Below are 23,098 nucleotides of genomic sequence, written 5' to 3' on the forward strand. Positions count from 1 at the left end.
CACTGATCTGTGAGAAATATTATCTCTTTACAGGTGAAGAAATGGGAGCCCAGAGAAGTTAAGTCACTCTTCTAAGGTAATAAAAGGTGGTAAATGGTAGAGCTGAGAACAAAATCCAGGTATGACATAAAAAAGTCATACTCTTATCCACTTCACTAGTCCCCTCCCCAGAAACCTGGGAACCTGGCTGAAAAGAAGGACATGTCAATTTCAGCTTTCTTCATATACCAAATTTCAGGCTGAAAATGTTCATGTAGACATTTTTTTTTTTAAGATTTTATTTTTTTAACAGAGAGATTACAAGTAGGCAGAGAGGGGAGGAAGAAGGCTCCTTGCCGAGCAGAGAGCCCAATGTGGGGCTCGATCCCAGGACCCTGAGATCATGACCTGAGCCGAAGGCAGAGGCTTAACCCACTGAGCCACCCAGGTGCCCCTCATGTAGACATTTTAATAAAGGTGAAAATGGAAGCTGAGAAAACAAACCCAAACGTTCTGAACAAGACAACAGTTTTAGCCTAAATCCCACTGCAGCTAAAGTTTAGTTCAATGTAACAACCCTGAGAGAGAATTTTGAAATTTACTACAAACAAAACCAAATTCATTGGCAGAAGCTATTGTTTCCACCTAAAGTCCACAACCTGGATACTCTGATTTAGCCTCATTCAATGTCTCCAGCCAGAGGCCTGTTACAGAAACAATTATTCTGTCTCTGCTAACCATGCCAAAAAAATCCCTCAATTTCTGTAGAATAACCTCTTATGAAACAAGAGCCAATGCATTCTCAAGTGTCTTAAATTGGGACTCTCATGAATGGGAGAGACACACTGGACTCTCGATGTCCCCCTTTCTTATTGTCTGTTGGCTATAGCTCTCCCCCCTCACCCTAATTTGACTATCTGTTTCTTCCCCCCACCCTTGTTTCCTGGTAAGTAATTCAGAGAGGGTCAGGTCCTTATGTTCCACCTAATATGATTTTCCATCCAACATATGAATCTACCACACATCCCCAGATTTTCATCCAACTCATATTCTAAAACTTCGGAACAGGGACCAATGCACTGGCTCCCAGCCAGCTGACACCCTAAGTAGATCAGACCAGTAGAACATTTCATCCTTAAATCAAATTGAAATGTGTCTCCCTATAAATTCCACACATAGGTTCTATCCACTGGGACTACAGAAAAGGAGCCAAATCCTTTCCTCAACCCAAAAATGCTTTAACTGTTTGAAGACAACTCCCACGTTCCTCCTAATCTGCCACTTTTCTAAGCCAAACATCCCTAGTTCTCTTAATCTTATGAAATAGAGAAAAAGAATAGTGTCTCAAAGCAGTGAACTTATCAGAGTGTACAGGATTTAAACCTGGGAAATAAATATTAGGAAATGACAATGCCCTGGCATTCCTATTAAATCATCTCTTCATTTTCATTGTACATTTTAATAAATGAAAAAATACATGTATGTTAATACTGAAAAAAGTGTTTTAGCAGGCCAAAATGAAGAAAACCTAGAATCTCATGTGCTTCCATCTATATAAGAATGCAGACTGATTTATTCTTATAACTCAAAATTAAGAAAATAAAATCATTAATTTTTACAGCCTGCTGAATTTTCTGGAAAATGAAGAACCTACCTCCACTTAACTTTAACAAAGATCCCTGAAACTCAAGGGACAAAGCCTTCAAGATACACATGCAGAGGGTTTGAATTTGAAATATAAACTCTAGAGAAATAACCATCTTCCCAACACTTATCAATTTTGGGAAAAGATAAACATATAGGATTCCAAGAAATTATTATTCTCTTTCTCACCAATCTTTTTCTCCTACATGTTAGAATTCAACTTCTACCCAAAGAATTGAGTCTGTGCTATTAACTATTAACCATCTTTCACACCACAGGGACAAAACCAGGAATCAGAGATGGTTACTGAAAATGTAAACATAGAAGCACACTGAAAAGAGGAAACTGAAAGACAGGGGCTCTAGAATTTGACAGAGAAACTACTGCTCTCAAAGGGAGGCCTTCCTGAAAACACAAAGTCAAAATAATGAACACTTAGGAAAGTCTGCTCTTTACAGCTAGTATTATAATCCTTATATTCCTTTGATCTCAAAATAAAACAAGCTAGAAGGCCAACCTAATTATAATGAATTTCTGTGAGTTTAAAAGGGGCAAGACTAGGGGCATCTGGGTGACTCAGTGGGTTAAGCCTCTGCCTTCAGCTCAGGTCATGATCTCAGGGTCCTGGGATGGAGCCCTGCACTGGGCTCTTGGCTCAGCAGGGAGCCCACTTCCCATTCTCTCTCTGCCTATTTGTGATCTCTCTCTCTGTCAAATAAATAAATAAAATCTTTAAATAAAAAATAGATTAAAAATAAAAGGGGCAACGTTAGAATTCACACTGGTCAATCCTCTCTTTCTAGAATTTACACGTCTTCCACAGGTCCTCATTCCCTGGTGCTTCAACCATCATTCCTCCTTGCCTTCACTGTCACCAGTGGCACTCCTGGCTATCTGATCATCTTTCTGTGTTAGGAGAGGTCAGAGACCGGGACAGAAATGTTCATGAACAAGGGGTCACACTCCTGAGTATTCTCGCTAATGTTCAGGATATTCCTTCTCCAGAAATATTCAGATTTTCTCAGAAGTCAAAAGGTCACTGTCAAATACACACAGCCAAGAAGCACACTTCACTCCACACACCTTTCCCTACGACCTAATCCAGTCCCCCTAGTGTGTAACGAGTACGTTCTGGGATGGTCTCCTTACACAAGGCAGCACAGGTAGTGATAAATACTACACTCTGAAATCCGGAGGCCTGGGTCCTGCCAATTACAAGCTGTATACCCTGTATGCCCTGGCAAGTCACTTAGGTCCTTAGAGTCTTGGTTCTCTCATCCACAGGTTGCACTCCCCAGTGGGGATTAAAACAGTCCAGCACAACAGAGAGCTTTGGGGAGGATAAACAAGGTAATTCACGCAAAGCACTTAGCACAGTGTTTGACACATGCTTTCAAAAGGTTTTGAAAGGTTGGCCATTACTAGGAAATACTAAAGCTAAGCCCTGGACTGGTTACGGAGTGAGAGAAATATCAAGGAGTGGAGAGCAAATGCATCAGTGATATAAACACAGGGATTAGATACATAATACGTAAGCAAAGGGATCACACCAAACAGAGAAATTAGGAAAAATTTACATGTATATATAATTGGGTAATTCTGTATTTTCCCTTTAGCATGGTTCTCTATTTTACTGTTTTATTAATAGTTCAATTTAAATAAACTGGACATTGTGCTGAATGCTGAACTCTGTGTCCAGCACTGTGCCAGATCCTATGTGGTGCAGAGAGGAAATCAACTTCAAAAGAGTTAGTACTCTTGAACTAGTTACCACGAGATAACAGTACACATAATGAATTGCCAAAGTGAATGGTACAGGTACGGGGCAATGATGAAGGGTATAAATATGGATCAATCCCGTTTCCCAGGCTGAAAACCCAGACATGAACCTAGACTCCTCCTCCCTTCAATTCACTACATCTCCCCAGTCACCAAGTTCTGCTGTTTCCACCTCATAATGACCTCTTTTTAATCATCCTCTAAGAGAAGAATTCTTGCTAATCTCTTCTTTTCAGGGCCTCATCCAGCAAGGGCTACTACAACACCCTTCCATCAGCCTCCCTGTTTCTCCTTTCGCCCCTACTCAAGCAATCTGTTAACTTGCCACTCATTATGTTCTGTCATTTGTGACTGTTCCAGCGGCCCTTTGTATCCACAGTGCTTATTAGCACAGTATCTGGCATATATTAGGCAGATAATAAATACTTATTGAATAAACCAACCATAAAGGGAATCTGAAGAATTCAAGCAGGGAAGAATGATCTCACGTGAGTATTCCGAGGTATCGTCCAATGTAAGTTATAGAAAATGGTAGACGTTACATAAGCATTTGCTCAAGCTTCTATGTCCCATAGGGAATTCTATTAAAACATGACAAAATTTTATAGCTGGAAAGACAGGACCAAAAATTAAATCGCTTTCCTGTATTATACAGTTGATGTCTTCTTCAAGAATAACTCACTACTTTCCTTTAATTTCTACTGACTAAAAAATGCTGTTACACTGACAAATATCTCCCACACAAAGCATTTTTGAGTTCAATTTTCATTGGTTGTTTATTCTGCAAGAGGGAGGTGATAACTACCTGTAGCTCATTTACCTCATTCTGGAAGGAGGCAAAAACTGGAAATGAAATTGTTTATTTCTAATTCCAAGTGCCTAGCTAAAATTTTCACAAGTCTCTTATTTTTCCCCTTCATTTGCTAGGACAATTAAAAAAAACACAAAGCCCAGAGGTCTGGGATGAAGATTCATGTAGGAACAAAGAGGACTTACATTGGGAATATTCATTTTGTTCAGTGTGTTTAATTGTAAAAAGAATACATGTGCCTGGGTGGCTTAGTCAGTTAAGTGTCTGCATTTGGCTCAAGTCATGATCTCAGGGTCCTGGGATGGAGTCCCACATCGGGCTCCCTGCTCACTGAGGAAGCCTGTTTCTCCCTCTCCCTCTGCTGCCCCCCCTGCTTGTGCAGTCAAATAAGTATTTTAAAAAAAAAAAAAAAAAAAAAAAAAGAATACATGTTGTCAACCTTCCTCCTCTTATATAGCTTTTTTTTTTTTTTTTTTTTTTAAAGATTTTTATTTATTTGTTAGAGAGAGAGATACAGAGCGCAAGCACAGGCAGACAGAGTGGCAGGCTAGAGGCAGAGGGAGAAGCAGGCTCCCTGCCAAGCAAGGAGCCCGATGTGGGACTCGATCCCAGGACGCTGGGATCATGACCTGAGCCGAAGGCAGCCGCTTAACCAACTGAGCCACCCAGGCGTCCCCTCATATAGCTTTTTTATTTCCAAGGTAATTCAAGTCTAATTACCAGACTAAACATTACATTATTTTTAAAAAGGATTATCTAACTTCTCCAAATAGAGAACTCATGGAAAACCAAAACCATACCAAAATCACTTTGTCCAAACTTAAAAGTTTCAAACCGACACAAATAAAGAACATAGTTTTCAAATTTGCTTGACATCCAAAAAAAAAAAAAAAAACAAAGTTCTTATATTTCAAGCCAAAGTAACTGTTAAACACTGCAGTCTTGTGTTTGTACTGGAGACTGTGGTATTTAATTTCCAGATTGGTGGGACAAAACGGGCTCAGTGTCTTACACAGCATGCTATACAAGACAGAAAGCTTACATTGCTACCCCCAAAGTAACGGTTATTGCTGACTTGAAAAATTATTCCTTTTACCTAGTGCCATTATACAAGTTAATGAGATCTGGCTTCCTACGGAACTGAATTCTGTGATGATAGACTACTTAAGTGTTTACATCACTGGCCACTACCCCCTCCAAATTCTAACATTAGACAGACAGTAGTATAAAAATACACCAGAGGGGATCGGATTTCTGTGTTATGGTGTTGTAAGGCTTCTCTCTGGGTAGCAAAACAATAGGCCAATCTAATTTCCTTTTATCAGCAAATATACTTAAGTATTGCCCTTCCAACATTTTTACCATGATGTTTAAGTCACATGGGACTTCAAAATGCAGGACAGCAAGAGGAATTTGCCATCTGGCAAACTCAACTCTATTCCAAATAGATAGCTTTCTGCTGGAAGTCACTTCTACCAGGCCAAAGTAATTCAGATCAAGAGGGCTTTCTCTATACATTTTAAAACTTCAGAGCGTGACAACTACTAACAGGGAACACTACTAGCATTTATTACTTGACAAAGGAATCCTCAGTCTAACACTAAGGCTTATTTAACATACTCCAGCAGCAAAGGAGACTAAAAGAATCTAAACATCTGCGTAGAGCATATGCGATTTCAGTCATATTTAAAAATGTTTATTATAAAGAGCAATCTGTAGTAATCTTCTGGTTGTCCAGGCATCTAAAAAAACACACACAATAAAAAAAATTTTTTTAAATAAATTTATATATACAATGAGCTTTCCATAGCACAAGAACAGTCTCACCATACGTGCAATTACCCTGAATTTATCTATATGCACTGGAAGAAAAAGAGAACATAAAATACCAATCCCCTTAGCTGATCCTCAGTTCTCCAGTCCACGTAACCCTCTTAGTGTATAAGCACTTCCTTCATTATGTACAATTCTATTAGTTTGTTTTGTTTTGTTTTGTTTACACACTATGACTCCTAAACGCAAACCAGCTACTTCACCTGAGACTTAAAGAAAAACAGCATCTGTTTCAAAGTTGGAGGAAAAACCTGGCCATGCTGGAATTTTGCTGTGCGGGTATACCTATATCCAATATGATGCCTCCCAAAAAAATTTTCGAAAGTAGCTCTGATTATACACTATTTTACTGGCTAGGCTGGCTTTGGAACATAAACCACACTAAATTACTCCCCCCACACCTCCAACTGCCACTAGCTTTTGTCTAACTCCTAAGACCAAATATAAGGGGAAAAAGGCTTTTCATTACAAAAGCCATACAAGGCCAACTAACTCATTCAATTGTATTGTTGAGGTCAATCTTGACAGGTGACCTATCACATACAAGAAGCACAGAGTGCGAGGTACTCAGCTGGTACTCTACTTTTTAGCAAATGAGGAACTTACATTCAGAAAAAGAGATAAGGTTGGCATGTAAGCAATTTGGGGAAAAGAATGAGGTTAAATGCTATAAGAGAATAGACAGAAGCTAAGCACTGAGGAGTTCACAGAAGGAAGACTAAAAAAAAGAACCAGGGAAGCTTAACGTTGACAGTAGCTCGGACACTGCATAGGGAACAGTGGTAAAAATTTTAGGTATACAGAGAAAAATGATCTTTAACTCAAGATTCCCTGAAATCACAAATTTCAGATTCCAAAAATCAAAATGAAATGGGGCTGGGGCATGTGGGCAGCTCAGTCAGTTAAGCGTGGGACTCCTGATTTAGACTCAGGTGGTGATCTCAGGGTTCTGGGATCTAGCCCTGCAGGCTCTGCACTGGGCCTGGGGCCTACTTAAGATTCTCTCTCTCTCTGGGGTGCCTGGGTGGCTCAGTGGGTTAAAGCCTCTGCCTTCGGCTCAGGTCATGATCTCAGGGTCCTGGGACTGAGCCCCACATTGGGCTCTTTGCTCAACATGGAGCCTGCTTCCCCCTCTCTCTCTGCCTGCCACTCTGCCTACTTGTGATCTCTCTTTCTGTCAAATAAACAAAAAATCTTAAAAAGGTGGGGGACTTTCATTTCCAGAAACAGCGGGCTAGGTAGTTGAGACCAATCCTCTACCTCTATGATAAAAGCAAAATCTGGAAGAAATTTTTAAATAATTCTTAAACACAGAGATTAACCAGATAGTAAAAAATATGGCCAAAACCCAAGAAAAGGTGATACCAGAAATTAAGCCCAATATTCAAACTGGTTTTCATACTAAGGATTTCTCTGACAATGACTTTGAAAACTGCTGTTTTGAGGCCCTTATGAAGCAACAGAAACAAAAGTCAAAGCCAGGAGTTCACAAAAGGTGCAGAGTCTGCACCCTTCTCCATCTTACCCAATACCCCAAAGAACTAAACCATAAAAGTAAAGGTGAAATGGGAAGAAAAAAAGCAGGAATAATGAGCAAAAGAAATAAACCCAAAGGGAATTCACACAGTGGAACTGGCACACATAGATTATAAAACAACGCTTACTGTGTTTAAAGAATAAAAACCAGGCCTCAAAATTAACAGCAGTGAAATAAGAAACTGTAAAATAGTGGCATGGCACATTTGAAAAAGGACCAAATAGAACCTCAGAAACCAAAAAACGCACTAACTGAATTTAAGATTTCAGTGTAATAACAGATTAGAAATAAACTGAGATTTAATGAAGAAGAAGTTATCCAGGATGTAAGTATGGAAAAATTAAAAGGGAGTAAGAAACACAGACATTAGGGGGGCCTCGGTGGCTCAGTGGGTTAAAGCCTCTGTCTTTGGCTCATGATCCCAGAGTCCTAGGATGGAGTCCCACATCTGGCTCTCTGCTCAGCAGGGAGCCAGCTTCACCCCCTTCCCTCTCTGCCTGCCTCTCTGCCTACTTGTGATCTCTTTTAGATAAATAAAATCTTAAAAAAAAAAAAAAAAGAAACACAGACATTAGAGTGAAAGGCTCTGTGTTAAATCAGCAAAGGCGATATATAATGAGGCATAAGCAATATATGAATATAAACTCGCCAAGAATTTTACAGGACTAATGAAAAGACACTAATTCGCTCATTCAAGGTCTGATAAACACCAAATCCAACAAAAACACATCCACAGTTGCATCATGAAAATGCAGAAAACCAAAAACCAAAAACACATTCTACAAATAACGAGTGAAACTGACCATATTTAAGAACTGAAGACAAAGCATTTTCAGAAAGTGATCAATAGTGAGCAGACTAAGTTTTTTAATTCCGCTGCCCCAGAGGCATAATTACAATATGGTGGAGCCTATGGCGGAACCACACACTACAGCTATGTGGTTTTCAATATCTGAGGCAACAGCTTAACTCTACCAAACATCAAGATTCTTAGAAGGAGAAAGGAAGACTGCTAGCCAGGTGAATGGTCTTGACACAGCCCCTCCTGGTTGTAAGGAATTAAGGCAACACCACTTCAGCTGAGAAAAATAATTGGCCGGCCTTTGCTTGCAGACCCCTAAAAACTGTCAACAGCTCCTCTTGTGCTCTATTTAAAAGACTGTAAAAGCTGTCTTTATTTCAGTTCAATTCCTTGTATCAAAAAGGAGTATAAACCCTGATTCGAGGATTTCAGAAGCAGTGCCCTCCAAATCATTTTATGGGGTTCCTGTCAGCACATCAACAAGCCAAAGAGCTGAAGAATAAACAAACCTTACCTCTCAGCTGGTACACAAGAGGTCATTGGGAATTCTGACCACCAGGCCCGCACTTGGCTTTCCCCCGCCCAACTCCAGACCTACTCAGTCAGACTGTCTGGGGGCAGGGTCGGAGAATCTGCATTTAAACGGGCCGCTGAAAATCTTGTTTTCTACTAGATTAAGAACCACTGCTCTGAACGAGTCGGTCTCCACATTTACACCTGTGTGCACAGACATTCACGTGGGCAAACAACTCTCAAACAAGATCCCTCAACCCTCGGTCTTAGTTTCCTAAGTTTTCTTTTGCAAAACGAGTATGCTGGCTTGTTATCTATTAGAAGAAAATGCACTGAGCACAGCAAATGGTACACCGTACATAGTAAGTGTGTTTCCCATCCTACACTTGAGTTCTGTGATTCAAAGATTTCCAGTCACTCCCACATCGCCTGAGTCGCCTGGAGCCCTCCCAAGACCCCTGCGAGAGAGCCCGCTCCTCCCTTGGAGCCTGGGTGTTCCCAGCTAGCAGAAACGGTGGAGGAGAGCCGACAAGAGGCCCGAAGTCCCCAGACCGCTAGAAAGGGTCGGGATGCTTCCCCACACGACTGGGGACGCCCTCCCGCGGGCTCCCTCGGCTCCACTTAGGCGGACCCCAGCAAGCCCCTGGCCCCGCTCCCTCGGCTCCACTTAGGCGGACCCCAGCAAGCCCCTGGCCCCAGTGACTCAGAGCACTTAGGCGAGTGCGCAGACTGAGAACCGGCTTCACCCTAAACCTCACATTAAACGTAGCCCCCCATCTCCTCAGCGAAGAAGCTGGAGCCCAGGTCTCTCTGCCAAGCTAGGTAGGGCCCAGGCCACACTCACCTACCAGCGTGCGGGAGGCGAGACCCCCTCACCTCGGCGACGCCCACCCCTAAGCCACTGCTAAGACCGCTCGCTCTTTAGGACAAAAAAAGAGAGAGAGAGAAAGAAAAGAAGAAAAGAAAGAAAATAGCCTTTGCTTTTGTATTCCTTTTGACCCTTCAGGGCTTCCTCTTCCTCACCGCCACAACAAAATTCCGCCCCGCTTCCGGCGGCGTAACCCAATCCGCATCCCTCTTCCTCCCCGGGAGACAGATGGAAATCCGGTGTCCCGAAAGCTAGCCCGAGAGACTTGATTGGGCCATTCGCACCTCAGCAAGGGGATTGGCCGGCTCACGCTTGAGGGGCGGGTCCCTGAAAGATGACTGGCTGTCAGCGAGAGGGCTTGCCACCGAGGAAGGGGCGTTTCCTAGGGGACTGAGGGAGGGCAGGGGCGGTGCGAAGCGGGGGTGGGCCCCAGCGCGTAATGGCAGCGCCGTGGCCTCGCGTCCATCTTTACCGCTCTCTCGGACCTGTCACAAAGGAGTCGCGCGCCGCGGCCGCCCCCTCCCTCGGGTGGGCCCTGGAGCTGGATAAGTCATTGCCGTAGCCCGGCCGCGCTGCTCTTGGGAAACCACTGAGGACACGGAACCGGGGGGAGTCGGAGACCTGGGAACGTCCGTGAGGGAGGGGAACAGACACCCTGGTCTGCGGCGGGGAGACCCGGCTGGTGCCGGAGGAGACTCCAGGAAGGGGCCCGGGAGGGAGCGGCGTTGGGCAGAGCCCAGGAAGCAGCCCGGAGGTTCTCTGCTGAGGCCCGTTGCTGAAGGCGCTTGAAGAGGTACCTGGAAGAGGGTGTTCCCCCCCTTTAGGGGGTGCGTGATCGGCGGAGGTTTTTGGGGGTCGCCCTTCCGAGGAGGCCGCGGCTAAAGGGGCCCAGGTGAGAGGCAGGTAGCTCTCGGGAGGTTCCTGATATTTAGGGGTTTTCCTCGGGAGTGTCCTGGACGGAAGGGGTAACTGGAGGAGGCGTTGGGAGGGTTTTCTTTTGTGGAGTTTAAGGTTTAGGTGGCTCGGGTTGGAGTCGGACCTTCCCCTGGGAGACAGAAATGCCTTGGGGTCGAGAGATCCCTTAGAGAAAAGGACTAGGAGTTGGGAGCCAGAGCTAGCGGATTCTTTTACTCCGGAGGCCCGATGTGAAAAATGGGTAAGGGCCCTAGGGAGAGGTTGCTGAGCGGTTCTGGAAAGCAGAGACCACCATCTGTAGGAAAGCCCGGGTGTGGAGTAGAGAGGGAAGCGGTAACGGCAAGGGTTTTCCTCTCTGGAGACCGACCTGTGTCTCAAACACAGGATTAAGCTGTTTCTGGGTGTAGTGCAGGTGGGTGGGTGGGGGAGTCTATCCCAGCATCAGTTCTTGCGTGACTCTAGAGGAGGCTTTTGTTCTACCTGGTGCCTCGGTTTCCCTGTCTCTGGGGAGGGAGAGGGGGGCAGAGATGGTACACTGAGACTGTCCAGTTCTATCCTATAGAGCTGTCTGAATGAAGCTGCTCCCTCTGGAGTGTTGTACTTTGAACTTTAAAAGGTTGGAAGTGTCTGTGACTGAATAGAGTCCCGCAGTTGTCCAGGCCCCTCACCTACCACGTATACGTTCATAGACGAGTATCTTAATCTCTTGGGTCTCTTCTGTAAAATAATAGCGCAGTGTGTGAAGATACTTTCCAAACTACAAGCTGTGCGAAAGTAAAGTACTGTGATTCTACCACCAGAAGGATTGAGGAATAAAAGTGAAAGCACTGTCTAAAGTGTAAAGCAGTATGTAGATGTAAGGGATTAGCATTAATACAATTGTTGATCACCTAGGGTGCTGGGAGCCATATTGTACTGAAAAACCTCAAGGTTCCAGGCTTTCTAGGTCATATTATGGTCTAAACCCCTGGTTTCAGCCCCTGCTTAGATGGGAGTGGAGGGATTTCCGGTTTTTACTTCCAGAGTTTTAATTTACTTTGAACTTCCGATGGTGCTGGCAAGAGGTAGCACTATAATATAATCTTTTCCTCCAGAAAGTTTTTCTCTGACGGCTGAAATTTGATCTCAATATTATAAACTACTTCCCCTTTTTCCGTGTATGTGTGTGTGTGTGTGTGTGTGTGTGTGTAGCCTTTGGGTGTCTACATGTAGTGAGTATTATGACCTTTGGCTGTTAAATGTAGTGAATATCATGCTTCCTCTCTCAGTTGTGATTTTGTAGATGAGACCTTTTTTGAATATTATGCCTTTCTGTGCTCTGTGCTGGCTTCAAAATATGGGTTATGAGCATGTTAGATAATTGCTTTTAAAACTCTCCTACATGGCGGTTCGCTATTTCTCACCATATATAGAATTTGCATTTCCTGGAATGACATCTTTCTTTGTAGCTCCCCCTATGAGGTTATAAGATAATTGTGGCCAAGTATGACATTTTCCTAATGTTTGGTTAGTGGCATTTGTTAGAGCTGGTTTTCCAAATGTTGGGTAATTGGTGATTTTTGAAGTTTGGTTTCTTTGCTTTTCTTTTTTTAACAAAAAGCTGGCTTGCATGTCCTGTTTTTCTAATTTTATATTCCATGGGTCTTTAAAAAAAAAAAAAAAGTGCACTCTGGTGATTTTATGAGCTTTCTGATTTCTCAGGATATATGCGTAATACCTGCGTCCTGCTTTTACTGTTTTTTAGAACCCTTCATTATTTCTGTACTCTATGATTATTTTTAAGTTATTGATTAGGAAGTGTTCCAGCATACTCTCTGTGGACTTTTTTCTGATTTGTCAACAAGATGACTTTTCCCTTAGTAAGTTGGCCAAAAATCAAGGAGAAATAAGAGCTTAGCATTGTGTGTAAAACTTTGTTATTCAGTAGTGAATTGGGAAAAACAACAGCTCTGAAGTATGTTTTGGCAAGAGAATAACAAATTGTTGTGTGTTCCTGAAGTGCATTTCCAATACTCTGTTTCTACTCATGAGCCTAAGTCAGCCTATCAAGAATTAGAAAAATAGAGGCGCCTGGGTGGCTCAGTGGGTCAGAGCCTCTGTCTTCAGCTTGGTTCATGATCTCAGGGTCCTCGGATGGAGCCACATCGGGCTCCCCACCCCCCCCCCCCCCCCCCCCCCCCCCCCCCCCCCCCCCCCCCCCCCCCCCCCCCCACCCCCCGCCTGTCTCTCTGCCTACTTGTGATCTCTCTGTCAAATAAATAAATAAAATCTTAAAAAAAAAAAAGAATTAGAAAAATAGGGGCGCCTGGGTGACTCAGTTGATAAGCATCTGCATTCAGCTCAGGTCATGATCCCTGGGTCCTGGGATGGAGACCCACATTGGGTTCCCTGCTCAGCGGGAAGCCTGCTTCTCCCTCTCCCACTCCCCTTCTTATATTTTTTTTTTTTTTTAAAGATTTTATTTATTTATTTGACAGAGAGAAATTACAAGTACACTGAGAGGCAGGCAGAGAGAGAGAGAAGGAAGCAGGCTCCCTGCTGAGCAGAGAGCCCGATGTGGGACTCGATCCCAGGACCCTGAGATCATGACCTGAGCCGAAGGCAGCGGCTTAACCCACTGAGCCACCCAGGCGCCCCTCCCCTTCTTATATTCATTCTTTCTCTCTTCTCTCTCTCTCTCTCTCTCTCTCTCTCTCTCTCGCTGTGTCTCTCTCTGCCAAATGCATAAATAAAATCTTTTTTAAAAAAAGAATTAGAAAAATAATGGGAAGTAATTTTTTTTAATTAAGTGAGAAGTCACTTTGCATCCTTTAAAATACAACTCACCTTGATACTCTATCTATACTTTGAGGAATTATTAGGAATTCTTATGGATGGTAATGACTATTGCTACTTTAAATAGGAAGTTTTCTGCTTTGTTGTGGTCAGAGCCTTGTAAAGTAGATATGAGAGTCACAGGGCTGAAAATGTAAATGGCAAATCATTAGGCACCACAGATGGGAACCACAATGGAACCAGCAATCTATTTCAAAGAGTTACTTGAGGGTAGTAAACTATCAGTTGAGCTTCTCTTCAAATATTTGGCATTTTTGCATTTACCATTGAGTTTGGATAGCTTTTTCCTTGTGTACAATTTAGAAAACTGAAAAACAAGAGGAAGTCAGGAAGTAGTGCTAAAACTTGGGCCCCAATTATTAGAAGAAGACTTGTACAATTTTAGGAGTGCGGAAAGAATGAATATTTTCCCTTTGGTTTATCTATTCAATAAGTCATCTTTTCAAAAGCTTTTGAAGGGCGCCTGGGTGGCTCAGTGGGTTAAGCCTCTGCCTTTGGCTCAGGTTGTGATCTCAGGGTCCTGGGATCAAGCCCTGCATTGGGCTCTCTGCTCAGTAGGGAACCTTCTCCCCCACCCCCTGCCCCCCACCTGCCTCTCTGCCTCCTTGTGACTCACTCTCTATCAAGTAAATAGATAGAATCTTAAAAAAAAAAAAACTTTTGAAATAAGATTAGGAAAAAGGTTACATATTGTGAAATTTTTCTTTGTCCATTTTTTTTTGCTAGTTAAATATGTAAAAGCATATTTAACTGTAGATAACTGTATATAACTGTGTGATATATATAAGGCTAAAGGAAGCAATCATTTTATAAATGGTGGTTGGCTGTTAGAGAATATTCTCCTTTCTCCCTTACTGAGCTTTTGAAAATGGAGAATGCATTTGAAAAAGCAAAGAACAGATGCACTCCTTAAGTTTGTTAATGAATGAACGTTGCATGGAACTTTCTTGTTGCTTGAAATGATAGTTTCCAGGCATAATTTCATGTGTCTTACATCAAATAGAAGGTTTGAAACACCTTACTTGGCATGTTTAGTATTACCTCAGTTTAATGTTTCAATGTTAGTTTTTTCTTACCCCTTCCACCTCCTGAAGAGTTAAGTTTCCTCTCCTGGGCTCCTTCATGCAGTCACTCTCCAAGTATGGCTTCCACTCCACCCTTCTTTGTGAGAAGTACCGCTCCTTTCTTCAGTTCTTCTTGCTTCATAGTTATTCATACTTATGTATGCCTAAGGGCTACTTATTAATAACCTACCAAGTGAATTATTAAGAATTACTAAAACATGGTATTCATAAACTAAAACAAGTAGAACATTAGAGCTTACTGTTGTCTCCCAGAGTCTATCCCGGGAAACTTGACATCAGAGCAGAGCTGCTTACATGTCCCGTGCAGAATGGGGGTTCCTGCCATATTCAGGAAGGGTGCTTATTTGGGAATCATCCTCAGTATTGTCTCAAATGAATCTTGGTTTTCCACTGTGCTTCCTTCCCCCCCCACCCCCTTGAGAGTACTATGAGCTTCATTTTTATCAATTTACGGGCTTTTGGTTAACCTTTTACTGTGTGGTTGAGAATATTCACACCAACAATGTTTTGCCTTGTAATTTAATGTATACCTAAATGTGTAGCAACACAAGTATAAATCTTCCATTCCCCTTTTGCTAATGCTGGTATATACAGTCACCTAAAAACTTGCTTATGAGAGATACTTGAAAGTCACTAAGTTCCTTTTCCACAGGAAAAAATGGTGGAGGGAGAGGTCTCCACCTCACGGACCTGACTCTTTATCCATAGGCTTCCATGGCAGGTACTGTAGTATGGATCAGGCGCTCAGTGTTGCTGTGTTGCTGTCCTTCGTTCTTTTGCCAAGAGCATGAGGGACTTCCTTTCATCTTTGCGTGGTGCCTGCATATAAGTATTGGATTTATATTTATTGTATGACGTCTGAGTTTTTCAAAGTGATAACTCCTTTGGAAACCCTCGGTTTTTACAGATTTTAGAATAAATTCACTTAAAATACTTATTGACTACTGTTAGTTTCTACTAAATATCCAGTTGAGTGTGCGATTGAATGACTTCAGATACTGTTTTAAATAGATCTCTTTAAGGAAAGTGTTGCTATCCATGCTGTCATCACATTTTGTTTTAACAGCAAAGAGTTCTCTGTAATAGTAAAGTCCTCTGATTTGCGTATCATGAATGTGTTTGAATTAACAGATCTTTATGATTTCCTGTTATCTGGCCTCCTGTGGGGGGAGGAGGATGTCAAATAGTATGGAGTACTGCATTTGTTTTTCTCCTCTGTACTGATCACTGGGACTTACCTCATTTGTTCCATAATATTACCTTTCTGGGTTCAAGGCAAATTTTTTTCTTTTTTTTTAAGATTTTTACTTATTTATTTGATAGAGAGAGCTCACAAGTAGACAGAGAGGGAGGAAGAGAGAAAGGGGGAAAAGCAGGCTCCCCAATGAGCAGAGAGCCCGATGTGGGGCTCAATCCCAGGACCCTGGGATCATGACCTGAGCCTAAGGCAGAGGCTTAACCCACTGAGCCACCCAGGTGCCCCTCAAGGCAAATTTTTCAGTCTTTCAGATCAGGCAAGTATCATTTAGTTTTCCTTTTTTGCTTTTATTTGCTTCTGCGAATTCCTTACTTTATCCCAGCCCTAAATTTTATTTCTTGTTACATTTTTCAAATGCTAAAAGGATTTGTCTTTTCTCCTTTGTGCTGTTTCAGGTCAGGGCTGTATTCTATAATTTGTTCTGCGAAAAAATCTCACTTGACCACAGATACTAGTGCTACCAAGTTAAAAAGCTCTTAACATTTTAGGAGAAGCTTTTTCAAGATAATCCTTCTGTACCAGATCAGCCATAAAAGTTAACTACTTCCCCCCTTCAAAGATGTACTTTCTCTTCTTTTAAGATTTATTTATTTGAGAGAAAGAGCAAGAGGCAGCACAAGTTATGGAGGTAGACAGAGGGAGAAGCAGGCTTCCTGCTGGGCAGGGAGCCCGATCCCAGAACCCTGGGATCAGGACCTAAGCTGAAGGCAGATGTGTAACCAACCAATCGAGCTACCCAGGTGCCCCCAAAGACATACTTTTTCTTTTCTTTTTTTTTAAAGATTTTATTTACTTATTTGACAGAGATCACAAGTAGGCAGAGAGGCAGGCAGAGAGAGAGGGGGCAGGGAGCCTGATTCGGGTCTCGATCCCAGGACCCTGAGATCATGACCTGAGCTGAAAGCAGAGGCTTTAACCCACTGAGCCACCCAGGCGCCCCAAGACATACTTTCTTAAACTAACCTCTGTGTATAGCAGAAGGATCAGAATCACCCAGTCCTTGTGAAAGTTAGTTAAAATCCCAGGGATAACAGGACCCTGTCTGGCTTAAACCTCAAGTGGCAGTGCCACTGCAGACAGTTTTTGCACACCTAGGTGACATGTAAAAATATCTTATTATCAGAATTGCTTTTCTTTTTGGAGGAAAAGTGAAGTTACAACCAAATATTTCACAATCTTCCCCTCTCACCCCCCCCCCCCCCCCACCCAGCCAGAGCAGATCAGATGCCTTAGAGTCTAGAGACAAAAACACCCTTGTTAAAGTGTCTTCAGGTGGTTTCTGTTTCAACTTGCAAGTATACTCTTGACATATAAGACACTTTTCTTATCCACTTATTGTACCACCAAATAATCTTGATCTCCTAGGTTTTCCCCATTTATTTTTATTTTTATTTTTTAAATATTTTATTTACTTATTTGACAGAGAGAGAACGATCACAAGTAGGCAGAGAGGCAGGCAAAGAGAGAGGGGGAAGCAGGCTCCTGCTGAGCAGAGAGCCCGATGCAGGGCTTGATCCCAGGCCCTGAGATCATGACCTGAGTCAAAGGCAGAGGCTTAACCCACTGAGCCACCCAAGTGCCCCTGTTTTTATTTTTTTAAGATTTTATTTATTTATTTGACAGACAGAGAGTGCACAAGCAGGAGAAGCAAGATCCCCGAAGACCAGGAGGAGCCTGATGTGGGACTCAATCCCAGGACCTTGGGATTATGACCTGAACTGAAGGCAGTCACTTAACCAACTAAGCCACCCAGGCGCCCAGTTTTCCCCCCATTTAAACACAATCTTCAGTAAAAAAAAAAAATTATGGTGCTTGGGATGTCCTGTAGAATATTTTAAAAGCAAATATATTTATGGGTATATTTACCTTGATAGGGTTTGAATTACATAGGTGTATGCTTTGGACAAAATTTGGCACATATGGGGCGCCTGGGTGGCTCAGTGGGTTAAAGCCTCTGCCTTCTGCTCAGGTCATGGTCTCAGGGTCCTGGGATCGAGTCCCGCATCGGGCTCTCTGCTCAGCAGGGGGCCTGCTTCCTCCTCTCTCTCTGCCTGCCTCTCTGCCTACTTGTGATCTCTCTCTCTGTCAAATAAATAAATAAAATCTTAAAAAAAAGAAATTGGCACATATATGCTTAAGACTTGTATATTTCATTATGTGTACATTTTAACTTCTAAAAACATATTGAAGTCCAGTTGGTGATATGCATGCTGAATGATTTAGGGGGTAGTATACTGATGCCTATAATTTGTTTCAAAATGCATCAAAACCAATTAGCTGGACTGATGACAGATAGAGATGGGTAGGTATGTAATAAAGCAACTGTAATAAAATATTGTTAGAATGTAGATGGTGGGTATATAGATGTTCACTGTGAAATCCAGCTTTCTCTATATTGGAAATTGTTCATAATAAAATGTTGAGGGGGCACTAAATATGACACTGGAAGCTATCACTTGTAATACATTCACTGCCTTAGGATAAAATCCAAAACATTTTCTAAGGAAAGAAAACCATTAAAATTTCCAGTATATTACATGTTGTTACTGTTCATCCTGAAGGATTTCGTCTTTGGGAATTGGGGAGTGGACTGGAAAAAATTATGGCATCCTGTAACACTGTTTTGGAATGATGAGGCAAAGATGACAGCAGTAGTAATTTCATGCCCAAAGTTTGGTTTTTCTTCTTATGGCCGTTCATTTAACCAGCTTCTCCTTTCTTGGCAGCATAATCCTGAAGTCTTATTTTCAGAGAAAAGAAAGTTTTCTTAATGCCACTGAGCTGTATTATGATTGAATGCAAGCAAATATTTGAAGAGGTGAATCACTGGTTCCTGGACCATTGTGAGACAGGGTTAGACCAGTTGGCCAGATGTCTCTGTGGTGAGCTGTTTACGATGGTAGAGGTCTATGTGTTGACTACCAGACCTCACCACTTCAACACTAAACTTACTGAGCAGCTCACTTTGATTTTTTTTCCTTTCAAAGCAGCTTTAAAGTAGATAAAATGTAAAAACTGAACAAATCATAAGTGATATAGAAGTGGAAAAAATAGCCTTCGCTTTCTTTTGTAAAAGGAAATGCTTGATTATAATTACGCTCTTGCAGCAAAATGGCTATGAACAGTATAATGATTTACAAAGCATTATCATTTAGATGGGAAAAAGTGTCTAAGCTGTGGCTTCCAGCAGTATCATTATAATCAGTTGATGATTGCTACAGCCACAGATCTAATCGTCATGTCTATTTAAATTATGTGACTAGCTTTTTTTCCCCCCCTCAAAATTGAGACTCGACCAGTCTAATGCTAAGTAGTCTTAAAGTTATGGGGAAGTATACAGGTATTTGAGATGTTTTGCCTTTACATAAGCTCTGTTCTTACTCATTTTCCATTCTGCCTGTCAGCAGTTGAATGACATTACCCATAAGCAGAATACCCATAAGCAAGTTATGATACTTCATAGGGTGGATCTGGTGGGAAACATAGGGAGCTGTCTTACTCACCATGTTGATACATACTGTATATAATCTTTAATGGATGTAACTGTATTCTGATGGTTTCTTTGGCTGCCCTCTCCAAAAGGCTATGTGCGAAGATAGGCTTAGTCCATTTTTCTGGAAAGGGAGATTAACTTCTTTGACCCCAGATGAATCACTCTGTAGTGTTTCAGTTTGTCCCTTCATTCCATCCGTATGTCCTGCCTGTTGTGACAGGTTCTGTGTTAGATACTGTAACACAATGATTTCCAGACCTGGCCACCGTCAGAATCAATTGGAGAATTTTAAGAGAACACGTTTGGCCACATCCTAGAAATTTTGATTCTGGTGATTTGGAGTGGACCCAGGAATTTGCATTTTAAGAAGTACCTTAGCGGGCTCCTGGGTGGCTCAGTGGGTTAAGCCGCTGCCTTCGGCTCAGGTCATGATCTCGGGGTCCTGGGATCGAGTCCCGCATCGGGCTCTCTGCTCGGCAGGGAGCCTGCTTCCCTCTCTCTCTCTCTCTCTGCCTGTCTCTCCATCTACTTGTGATTTCTCTCTGTCAAATAAATAAATAAAAATAAAATCTTTAAAAAAAAAAAAAAAAAAAAAAAAGAAGTACCTTAGCAATTCTAATGCCCACCGCCTTTGGGATGATTAAGTTACAATGCCTCCCAAGTTTCTTTGTCTACAAGTATAGATACGTAAAAATTATTTTAGTATAGAGTAGATGAGAACTATAAAAGATAATTTCTTTAATTATCTTAGTGTTCTTAAATCAGGTCTTATTTTGGAGTCCCCACATCCCAGATTATTTAGTTACTCATTTTATAATGACATCTTGCATTTTTGGATCCACTGCATTAGGCTCTGTGCCACATGTATGACATGCTCTATTACATTTAATCCTCACTATAGTACTATGTAAGAACTATTATTATCTCCGTGTTTTAAAGTATGTCAATAGCCAGGGTAATTAGACTACATAGCTGTATTACAGGGCTGGGACCTGAGCCCAGTCTGTCTGACTGCAAAGACCATGCCCTGTGCTGGAGCTGGCCTCTGGCGTCCTATAGAAGATCTGTAGGCTCATACTGTCTTCAAACAATGGCCCTTGGGAAGAGGACCACATAATGCTTTTTGGAATGAGATAAAACAAAGCTGTGTGAAGTATAATTGTTTAGTTTCATTACCCAGTCTTTTGCCTAAAGTATTCACAGTTTGTTCCCTGAGAAAAATACCACAAGTGACAAAGATTTCCAGATGAAAAGCTATACATTCTTTAACGCTGAATAAATCTAAAGGATCATATGCTTTGTTCACTAATGTCCCTAGCCTTTAGCTGTAATCCTTAAAATTCTCTGTATGTGGGGCGCCTGGGTGGCTCAGTCAATTAAATGTCTACCTTTGGCTTAGGTCATGATCCCAGGGTACTGGGATGGAGCCCCACATGGGGCTCTCTGCTCAAATGGGGAGCCTGCTTCTCCCTCTGCCTTTGCCTGCTTCTCTGTCTGCTTGTGCTCTCTATTTCTCTCTCTCTCTGTTAAAAAATAAATAAATAAATAAAATCTAAAAACAAAAAAACTAAGAATTCAATGGTAAAGAATCCTGATTTATATATAAATTATCAGAATAATAAAAAAGTGTTTTAATATTTTCTGTATGTTCATTTCAGGAGATTTTTTAAAGATGCCAGCTCTCATTTTTTTCTTGCATGTTTCATAGACTTTCCTTTGAAGTGCCTCACAGCTCCTCCCACCTAATTAACCTCTTCCTTACACCTGGTCTTTACAGTTAGTCCTTAAAAGAGAAAGTCTTTGGTTTTAAAATATTTGAAAACTTAATTTTTTTTTTTTACTTCATTTCCTCTAATGGCAAATTTTGTAATTGGCATCATCTTCTGGTTCATTTAGGGAAAATGACTCTTGGAAGAAACTGACCTGAACTACACTTGAATTCAATATGAAAATAGAAAAAAAAAAACCTGAATTCTTGTCATCTTCCTCCAAATTTAGTCAGATTTTTATTTTTTATTTATTTATTTATTTATTTTTTAAAGATTTTATTTTATTAATTTGACAGAGAGAAATCTCAAGTAGATGGAGAGGCAGCCAGAGAGAGAGAGAGGGAAGCAGGCTCTCTGCTGAGCAGAGAGCCCGATGCGGGACTCGATCCCAGGACTCCGAGATCATGACCTGAGCCGAAGGCAGCAGCTTAACCCACTGAGCCACCCAGGTGCCCCAGTCAGATTTTTAAAAATAGCTGTAGGTATTGATATTTTCCATGTACTTTGGAACTGTATTAAAAGGAAATCTGCATAGATTATTCTTTATCCAGTTAGCAAAAAAATTTTGGATGAAATGATGTTTAAGACTGAGATTCAACAAACTTTTTAACCCATTGCTTTTCTCACAGGCATTCCCCAGATTTCTTGTTAATCTAAATAGCTTCACAAGCATTGGTATTAAGCTGTAAGGATCCTCTGTTTTCTTTGCTCTAACACTTTGTTTTCTGGGACTTAATCTCACCTTGACATTCTCAAATCATTATCAATTTTTTCTAATACCTGATTGGTCTCCCTTCCTTAGTGTGTCCCCATTTAATGTGTCTGGCTGGACTGACACTGCTATTTGCTTGTCATGCCTGTCCCAGCTTCCATACTGAGCATGTGGAAAGGCTCAGAAGCTTTAGAGAAGCCAGTGAAATTTCCTCTGCTCTAGTAACCTTGACACCATGGAGCAGTTTAGGGTTAGAAAGCACTTGGCCAGGAGACGAAGCATCCCCAGAGTTCCTTTGTATTGAATCCTGGACCACTCCCAAAGTACTAGTTGGTTTAGACACAGATTTTTATGGCATAGTAAGAAACTATGACAATCCAGCATGGATTTTGATACAGTCTTAATTGGAATGAGGAGTAGTTTTAAAAATTCTCGTGTAGAAAGAGGTGTTGGTAAGGAGAAAAAAGCAAACCACAGAACAATGGTCATGGCATTGTCCTAGTTAAGTTTTAAAAAAAGTTTTGTGAGTATATAATAATAGGTATGAAAACAGACACATGAAGCTTTTAGCAGGGGTTACCTCTGGGAAAGAGAATGGCCTATGAAGAAAGCCTTTCTTCTCAGCAGCTTTCACTTTTCTATAGACTGTATGCAGCATTTGGGTCTTAAAAATAAGCGTGCATCCATTTTTTGTTTTAAAAAGTTAACAGATAAAGTTTTAGTAAATACTTGGGCATTTCAAGGAAGTGCACTAGGGGCATATCAGCTGGGCAGACCTGCGAGAAAACCTTGGATTCTTTACCCCCTGTCCTCTGAATTGTTTGAACAGTATCCTCTGAAAATTGTGTGAGAAGGACGTTAGGTTTTGGTCTTTTTCAGAAAGAAGCATAATGTATAAGATCAACTGAAATTTATACCAGGGACCCTGTCCTTTAAGCACTGAAATCTCTTGGTTATCTGCCATCTGGGGGAATTGTCTCCCATGGTCCCTGCAGTAATGGGACTGCTTTCCGGTTTAGAATGTGGACACATACTCCAGTAAACATACTCCAGTTACATCCTCTTAAGTATAATCTCCAAATTTTAAAGACAGCCTGACTGTTTGGGGGGAAAAGAACACCAATGGTATTATATGGTTAGGCCGTTGCTGTCTTGGTAATCTGGAGGGAGATAATGTCTGTTGCCTCTCTTCTCACTTCCCATCCCCCTCGCGCCCTTCCTTTTCTTGTCCCTCCCCTCTCTATACAAATTAGATTATTATATGT

The 23,098-nt window shown here is 41.7% G+C and overlaps 2 protein-coding genes across 3 annotated transcripts in view; one reads left to right on the forward strand and one right to left on the reverse strand.

Moving 5' to 3' along the window:
• Positions 1-10,000, reverse strand: part of PSME3IP1 (proteasome activator subunit 3 interacting protein 1) — a 36,404-nt gene extending 26,404 nt beyond the window's left edge. The window contains exon 1 of the mRNA XM_059382444.1: positions 9,922-10,000. The gene's annotated coding sequence lies outside the window, so the exon portion shown is untranslated. The remainder of the gene's footprint in view (positions 1-9,921) is intronic.
• A 171-nt stretch (positions 10,001-10,171) lies between these two features.
• The window catches only part of RSPRY1 (ring finger and SPRY domain containing 1), a 46,187-nt gene continuing 33,260 nt past the window's right edge, over positions 10,172-23,098 (forward strand). The window contains exon 1 of one of the 2 annotated variants that reach the window (XM_059382547.1): positions 10,172-10,658. The gene's annotated coding sequence lies outside the window, so the exon portion shown is untranslated. The remainder of the gene's footprint in view (positions 10,659-23,098) is intronic. The other variant, XM_059382548.1, reaches the window with a different exon arrangement.

The sequence above is a fragment of the Mustela nigripes genome, chromosome 17 (genome assembly GCF_022355385.1).
Source record: "Mustela nigripes isolate SB6536 chromosome 17, MUSNIG.SB6536, whole genome shotgun sequence".
In the NCBI taxonomy this organism is placed as follows: domain Eukaryota; kingdom Metazoa; phylum Chordata; class Mammalia; order Carnivora; family Mustelidae; genus Mustela; species Mustela nigripes.